The 8,825-nt window shown below is 42.6% G+C and overlaps 1 protein-coding gene across 2 annotated transcripts in view; it reads right to left on the reverse strand.

Moving 5' to 3' along the window:
• Positions 1 to 8,361, reverse strand: part of LOC309564539 (glycine N-acyltransferase-like) — an 82,461-nt gene extending 74,100 nt beyond the window's left edge. Inside the window, exon 1 of one of the 2 annotated variants that reach the window (XM_082269181.1) lies at positions 8,225 to 8,361. The gene's annotated coding sequence lies outside the window, so the exon portion shown is untranslated. The remainder of the gene's footprint in view (positions 1 to 8,224) is intronic. The other variant, XM_082269180.1, reaches the window with a different exon arrangement.
• Between the last annotated feature and the right edge of the window lie 464 nt (positions 8,362 to 8,825).

Here is an 8,825-nt window from a genome sequence, read left to right on the forward strand (position 1 = left end):
CTTTAATGACCAGGTCATATTTTGCCATTCAGCACTGCATTATTTCAACTGACAATTGCGTGGTCGTGCGACGCTGTACCTAAATAAAATTGATGTCCTTTTTTTCCCACAAATAGAGCTTTCTTTTGGTGGTATTTGATCACCTCTTTTTATTTTTTGCGCTATAAACAAAAAAAAAGCGTCAAATTCTCAAAAAAACAATATTTTTCACTTTCTGCTATATAGCATTCTAAAAAAAAAAATTAAAAATCAAAATTTTTTAACATTTTAGACCAATTTGTTCTCTGCTACATATTTTTGGTAAAGAAAAATCGCAATAAACGTATTTTGATTGGTTTGCGCAAAAGTTATTGCGTCTACTAACTACGGGACAGATTTATGTCATTTTTATTGTTTTTTTTGTTTTTTTTTTACTAGTAATGGCGGAGAACTGTGATTTTTTGCAGGACTGTGATGTTGCGGAGGACAGATCGGACCCCTAACTGACATTTTTGACACTTTTGGGGTGACCAGTGACTTACTACAGTAACCAATGCTAAAAAATATGCACTGTTACTGTAATAATGACACTGGCAGGGAAGGGGATAACACTGTGGGTGATCAAGGGGTTAAATGTGAGCCTAGGGGAGTGATTCTAACTGTGGGGGGACGTGGCTTGTGAAATGATCATAGAGACCTGTGATCCTATATAGAAGGATCACAGGTCTCTATGATCATTTCACAAGACACGTCCCCCCACAGTTAGAATCACTCCCCTAGGCTCACATTTATATAGAAGGTTCCCAGGCGCTCTGTGATCATTCCAGAGAGAAGAACGGTCAGCTGTGTTTACAGCAGCTGACCGTTCTTCTCTCTCAGTGGGGAACGATCGCGGGTGTCAGGCGGCAATCGGAGCTGCCTGCCCCGTGCATCGGAGTCTATGCTGCCGAGTGGGGGCGTGAGCACGCCGCTCGCCCCCTAGCTGCAGGCACACAACCTTGTCTCTATATGTAATGTGTGATTATAAAGGTTCATGGGGGCAGCCATACTTGTTTGGTCTACAGTCATAGCCAAAAATATTGGCACCCCTGCCCTTCTGTCAGATAATGCACCACTTAACCCAGAAAATTGTTGCATTCACAAATGTTTAGGCATTCTCGTGTTTATTACTTTTGTTTCTATTGGTATGACACAAAAAAGAGAAAAAAAAAGCAAAATCTGACACATTCCATGAAAAACTCCAAAAATGGATAAAAATTATAACATTTTTGGCACTTTCTCAAAATTTTAAGAAATAATTGCATTCCAAGATTGTGATGCTCCTGTAATTTGTAATTAAACTCACCTGCATCAACAGGTGCTGATGATATAGAAATCACATTGGCAACCAGTTAAAATGGTGAACAATTGACTCAACCTTTCTGTTGTGTGTCTCTGTGGGCCACAAGGAGCATGGAGAAGGGAAAGAGCAGCAAAAAAGTCTGAGGATTTAAGAACAAAATTTGTGGAAAAGCTTTAACAATCTCAAGGCTACAAGTCCATCTCCAGAGATCTTAAAGTGGAGTTCCACCCAAAAGTTGAACTTCCACCGATTTGCTTCCTCTCCCCCTCCGGTGCCACAAAACACTGTTTTTGACAGGTACCCTTCCCCACTTCTGGGAGATGGCACGCGGCGCTGTCCCTCGGAAGTTCAGCCCCCTCCTCCTTCCCCCACCGCCGGGCCAATTAGTAAGCACAGCGCACTTTGCGCATATACAATAGGGAACCAGCTGTGAAGCCGAAAGGCTTCACTGCCAGTTTCCCTTACAACGAATAACGGCAGCAGAACCCTGCAGCGGATCCGAAAATCGTCTGGGGTGCCGACATTGCAGGCTCCCTGGACAGGTAAGTGTCTATATGTTAAAAGTCAACAGCTACAGTATTTGTAGCTGCTGACTTTAAATTTTTTTTTTTCCCAGCTGGAACACCGCTTTAACCACTTAAGCCCCGGAAGATTTTACCCCCTTCCTGACCAGGGTTTTTTTTGCGATTTTTTTACTGCGTGACTTTAACGGACAATTACGCGGTCATGCGACGCTGTACCTAAACTAATTTGACGTCCTTTTTTTCCCACAAACAGAGCTTTCTTTTGGTGGTATTTGATCACCTGTGCGATTTTTACTTTTTGCGCTATAAACAAAAAAAGAGAGTAAATTTTGCAAAAATAACAATATTTTTCACATTTTTTTATATGAAATTCCCCCCCAAAAAAATGTAAAAATCAAAATTTTTTATCATTTTTGGCCAATTTGTTTTCTGCTACCTATGTTTGGTAAAAAAAAAATCGCAAAAAGCGCATTTTGATTGGTTTGCGCAAAAGTTATTGCGTTTACTAACTAAGTGAAAGATTTCTGTCATTTTTGGTGTTTTTTTTTAACGCGTAATGGCGGCGATCTGCGATTTTTTTTTTTGGAGTACTGCGACATTGCGGCTGGCAGATCGGACCCTTGACTGACATTTTTGACACTTTTGGGGTTACCAGTGACATTACTGCAGTAATCAGTGCTATACATATGCACTGTTACTGCAAAATGACACTGGCAGGGAAGGGGTTAACTTTATTGGGGAGGGAGGGGTTAAGTGTGTCCCTAGGGGCGTGCTTTCTACTGTGATTGGCTGTGGCTACTAGTGTAGGAACAGTGATCAACGGTCCTACATAGTAGAACCGGCTGATCACTGTTTCTACACAGGGGAGAATGACAGGCGGCTTGTTTACATCAGCCGCCTGACTTTCTCCCTCTGTACCGACGATCGGCGAGTGACCGGCGGACATCGGGTCCGCCGGTCACACGCACTAACTTCCCTGTGAACGAGCCGCGGCGGGCACGCGCCTCCGCAGGCGCGCGCTCGCCCGCAATTGGCTCACAAGGAAGTGACAGGCAAGTGACGTACCGGTACGTCACTCTGCCTGGCCGGGGCTGACCGCCGCAGTATATAGTCGTGCGGCGGTCGGCAACCGGTTAATGTTCCTGGGTCCATTGTGCCCAACATTGTCAACAAGTTTACAGCCCATGGCACTGTAGCTAATCTCTCTGAAAGAGAAAAGTTGAGCAAAGAATTTGCCAAACTTTACCTGAGGAAGCCAAAATCATTTTAGGAGAATGTGCTGTGGACAGATGAAACAAAATTATGGCTTTTTGGTAAAGCCTATCATTTTACTGTTTTCAGAAAAAGAAATGAGGCCTTAAAAAAAGAATTAAGTCCCTACAGTCAAAAATGGTGGAGGTTCACTGATATTTTGGGATTGCTTTGCTGCTTCAGGCACTGGAAGTCTTGTGCATGGCATTATGCAATCTGAAGACTACCAAAGAATTCTGGGATGCAATGTAGGGCCCAGTGTCAGAAAATTGGGTCGCTGTCAGAGGTCATGGGTCTTACAGCAGGACAATGACCCTAAGCACACATTAAAAAAGCACCCAGAAATGGTTTAAGACAAAGCACTGGAGAGTACTAAACTGGCCAGTAATGAGTCCAGATTTGAATCCTATAGAGCACCTGTGGGGAAATCTCAAAAACAGCAGTTGGGAAAATGCACCCTTCCAATCTGAGAGACCTGAAGCAGTTGGCAAAAGAAGAGTGGTCCAAAATTGCAGCAGAGAGGTGTAAGAAATTCATTGATGGTTACATTTTTCATTTTTTTTTTTTTCACGGGGTGTGCTATCAAATATTAACCACTTAAGCCCCAGCCCTATTTCGGACACTTTTTGTTCACACGTTAAAACCAATATTTTTTCCTAGAAAACTACTTAGAACCCCCAAACATTATATATATTTTTTTAGCAAAGACTCTGGAGAATAAAATGTCGGTCATTGCAATATTTTTTATCACGCGGTATTTGCGCAGCGGTCTTTAAAGCGCCATTTTTTTGGAAAAATTTAGAAAAATCACATTTTACTAATTTTTAAAAATACTAAACAGTAAAGTTAGCCCATTTTTTTTGTATATTGTGAAAGAACATGTCACGCCGAGTAAATAGATACCCAACATGTTACGGTTTAAAATTGCGCCCCCCCGTGGGATCGCGACAAACTACGGTCAATAGAGATCTCAATTTGCGACGCTTTAAATTTATTTAACGGTTACCAGTTTAGAGTTAGAGTGTAGCTCTTTTTTTAAAATTATTGCTCACGCTCTGGCGATCGCGGCGATACCTCACATGTGTGGTTTGAACAGCGATTTCATTTGCGGCTCGACTTCCGTATACGTTTTTTTTTGTGCGCGAGCTAACGGTGACGGGGGCGGCTAAATTTTTTTTTCCCATTTATTTTATATTTTTTTTAACTTTATTAAAGTTTAAAAAATAAAATAAAAATCTGATCACTTTTATTGCTGTCACAAGCAATGTAAACATCCCTTGTGACACCAATATGTAGTGACAGGTACACTTTATGGAGGGATCGAGGGTCTAAAAGACCCTAGACCCCTCCACTATACTTCCCTGTATGCAAAACGCCAAAAACGGCATTTTTGCATACAGCCGTTTTTCAAATTTGCCGCCTTTTGCAGCACAGTAACCCGGACGTGACGTCATGGACGCCGCCTCCGGGTTACGTCATCGGAGACCCAATCGAAGCCGTTTCTGGCATTCATCGGGACTCCATCCAGCCGGCGGACGTGCCGGCTGGGTGCTCGGGGCTCCCGGTGGGACGGGAGCCCAGAGCAGAGCCACGAAAGGCGGCGAGAGGGGGGGGCGTCCCCTCCCGCCCCCCCCGGGTACCGATCGAGCGGCTCCCGAGCCGCATCGGTCGGTACCGACGGAAAGCCGACCGTCGGCTTCAAACCACGGTACCGGGATGATGCCTCTAGCTAGAGGCATCATCCCGGTACACTACCGTAGCCCTACGTTAGTATGCGGTAAGTGGTTAAATTGAGGGTGCCAATAATTTTGTCCAGTCCATTTTTTAAGTTTCACGTATAATTTGTCAGATTTGGCTTTTTGTTTCTGCACTTTTTTTGTGTCATACCAGAAACAACTAAAGAAATAAGCATGAGAATGCCTAAACATTTGTAATTGCAACAATTTTCTGGGCAAAGTGGTACATTATCTGAAAGAAATGCAGGGGTGCCAATATTTGTGTGGCTCAAATATTATTTTAGTTAAGTCTATGTCAAGACAGCTGAGTGACTGCAGTAAAACACAGATGGTCACTACAAATCTGTATATGCTATACAGTAAAGTAAATGTGGGGAAGCAAGCTTGTGAAATGAATGTCTGAGATTATTTTAAAGGAAACGTAATACCCCAAAATATATAGTCACTGAAAATACAATGGAATTCTCTTTTGTTTGGACCATGTTAGCATCTGAAACCTGGCAATTTATCAATACATTTTAACCAATAGAAATAAATAAAAAAAATAAAAAAATAAAAAATCCAGTACTCCAGAGGTTAGAAGAAAAAAAAAAAAAAAAAACCCAAAAAAGCATGATCCAATTTGCTTCAGTGGTGGAAGAAGCATTCCTTCCTGATCCCCCAGGAGGCAATTGGATTTACCCTGGATCAATTATCAAACTACATCTTGGGTACTCAGACAGTGCCAACCGTTACCAATATTTCAGTCTTGGTTCCTGGTTCGGTTCAGACCTTCCCACATCCATCCCACCTACTGGATTGGCCCACCCAAACCCAACCTCTAATTTTGTGTGAACTGCCCACTCGCTGCCCAAGATCACCCCCTAATGAATACCTTACTGAGTTACTGCACATGCATAGTAACTGAAATAAGGGTGATTTTAGGACATTGCCCAGGGCACGGCATCATCAAGACTAAAGTCCAAGATGTGGAACTGTCCTGGCAAATCAGGGACAACTAGCATCTATGACAGCAAAATCATCTGCCATATTTTCCTCCTGGCCACCTGGGAGGTTTCTGTGATTCTGGCAGCCTTTTTGTGTTACAGAAAGGGTTTTTTTTCAGCGGGAACGCGGGGGAACGCAGTTCCGGCACCTCCAGCCCTGAATGTATGTAATGGCAAGGAGTGCTGGGTTGTGCTACACTGTCTATTAATGCTGGCTGCTGAGGAACCTATTGTTGCTGGAGGGGATCTATTCCTGCAGGAGGATTTATTGCTGCTGGGAATATCTAATGTGGCCTCTGGGGATCTATTGTCTCTGGAAGAGATCTCGTTTTGCAGGGGGGTCTATTGTTGCTGGGGCAGGCCTTATGTTGCTGAGGGGTCAGTTGTTGCTGGGAGGGATCTACTGTTTAGGCAGAAGTCTATTGATGCTGGCTGCTGAGAGATCTGTTGTTGCTGCTGAGGGCCCATTGTTTCTGGCTGGATCTATTGTTGCTGGGGGATATATTGTTGTTGGCTGCATGGGATCTATTTTACTGCTTTTTTGTTATCAGTAACAAATTCCATACAAATTACTTAGTACCACAAATGTTACTTTGTTCTGTATTTTCTAAAAGGGATGGTACTGGGAGGTGGGTAGTGGGTGGAACCAAGGAACGGTTCACGAGGTAGGTAGGGACGGAGACAAGGGGTAAGTCCAAAAGAGGGAGTTCCTGCAGCCCTGGTTACAGCTCTTCCTGCTACATTTCCTATAATATAGAATACATTTAAGTTCAGCAGGGAGATAGGAACCCCACAAGAGATCTCACTAATACAGTTCCCAAGAGACACCAGAAAAAGCCTAGGTGGTTTAAGTCTCCAGCATCTACCAAAAACAGAAGTATGAGTTTTGGGAGGACTAACCCTTAAAACAGACACTTAATCCCATCCTATTAACTCTATCTTAACCTTTTATTTAAACAACATGAATGCATCAAGTTTGGAAATTTTTGAGGTGCTGACTAATAACAAATACAAATATATGTCATCAGATTAATTATATATTATGCTTTGAAACAGTCCATATATGGTAGTAGAAAATCTCTTGACAAAGCCAGATTAAAGGCGAAACATGTTCAGATGACTACTTCAGACTACCATCAATGGATATGGACACAAATCTGCATCACTCTATGTACATGCTGTAATTAATATGCCTTTGGATACACAGTACATTGTTATATATATGTGTGTACGTGTACGTGTGTGTGTGTGTATATGTGTATATATATATATATATATATAATTATTTTATTTATTCTTTAATCTATTCTTTATCTATAATCTATTCTTTAATTTCTTTAATCTATTCTTTACCTAGTCAATCCCAAAAATGAAATTATTACTACTGGACTACTGGGCCAATACGTGTAGCATACTTTAACCGGTTGCCGACCGCCGCACGACTATATACTGCGGCGGTCAGCCCCGGCCAGGCAGAGTGACGTATCAGTTCGTCACTCGCCTGTCACTGACTTGCGAGCCAATTGCGGGCGGGCGCGCGCCCTCCGAGGCGCGCGCCCGCCGCGGCTCGTTCACAGACAAGTCAGTGCGTGTGACCGGCGGACTCGATGTCCGCCGGTCACACTACGATCGCCCCTGTGAAGGGAGAAAGGCGGAGCGGCTTATGTAAAAAAGCCGCCCGTCATTCTCCCTGGTGTAAAAATGAAGATCAGACGGTTCTACTATGTAGGACCGTTGATCTTTGTTTTTACACCAATAGCAATGTCCCTGCACAGTTAGAATCACACCCCTAGGGACACACTTAACCCCTCCCTGTCCAATAAAGTTAACCCCTTCCCTGCCAGTGTCATTTTTGCAGTAACAGTCAAGGGTCCGATCTGTCCGCCGCAATGTCGCAGTACCACAAAAAAATCGCAGATCGCCGCCATTACGCGTTAAAAAAAAATGACAAAAATCTTTCCCTTTGTTAGTAAACGCGATAACTTTTGCGCAAACCAATCAAAATACGCTTTTTGCGATTTTTTTTTACCAAACAGATGTAGCATAAAACAAATTGGCCGAAAATGTTAAAAAATTTAGATTTTTACATTTTTTTGGGGGGGAATTTCATATAAAAAAATTTTTTTTGATTTTAGCAAAATTGACGCTTTATTTTTGTTTATAGCGCATGATCAAAAAATCGCACAGGTGATCAAATACCACCAAAAGAAGGCTCTGTTTGTCGGAAAAAAAGGACGTCAAATTTGTTTAGGTACAGCGTCGCACGACCGCGCAATTGTCCGTTAAAGTCACGCAGTAAAAAATCGCAAAAAACCCCCTGGTCTTTTAGCAGCCAAATCCTCCGGGGCTTAAGTGGTTATAATGATCTGTGTGCCAGAAGATGTCAAGGTAACATTTACATCTTACCTGCTGTAGTGTAGCTTCACACGATGCCCAACTGTATTGTTATACTTCCTACCTCATATCATGCTGGGCGTCACATGCACCAAGATGTTCAAGCAAGATCCTGGCTAAAGTAACATCAAGTGATGATGAGCCTTAATATTAAACCAAAGCTTTCAACCTTCAGCTTATTTGGCTCTGTTCAAGCCTTGAGGTTTCCAAGGTAATCTACCATATAACTTGCTAAAGTTATATATTCGTTTTTTTGGCACAACACTAGACTTTGAGACATCTAAGATTGTATAAAAAGGCTCTAAAGATTCCTTAAAATGTAACACTACTATGGAGGGTGATACCCTGGCCCTGCTTGCTACCATTAGGGAGCGGTATCGCAGTTTCCCCTTCGACTTTAAGAGGGGCTGCCAACCTAATGATTTAGTTCCCACACAACATCATATAGCTCAGATCAGGTCTACCATTACAGATTTTGAACGTTTATGGGCTGCCCAAAAAACCCCCTGTCTCATATGTTTCGGCATTTTAAAAATAGCTTGAATCGGCTGTCCCTAGCCTTAAGCCACTATACAGTACATCAAAGAATGGGAGCGTGACCTTCAGTGTGAGT

This window comes from Pelophylax lessonae (assembly GCF_965119305.1).
Source record: "Pelophylax lessonae genome assembly, chromosome: 9".
Lineage (NCBI taxonomy): Eukaryota > Metazoa > Chordata > Amphibia > Anura > Ranidae > Pelophylax > Pelophylax lessonae.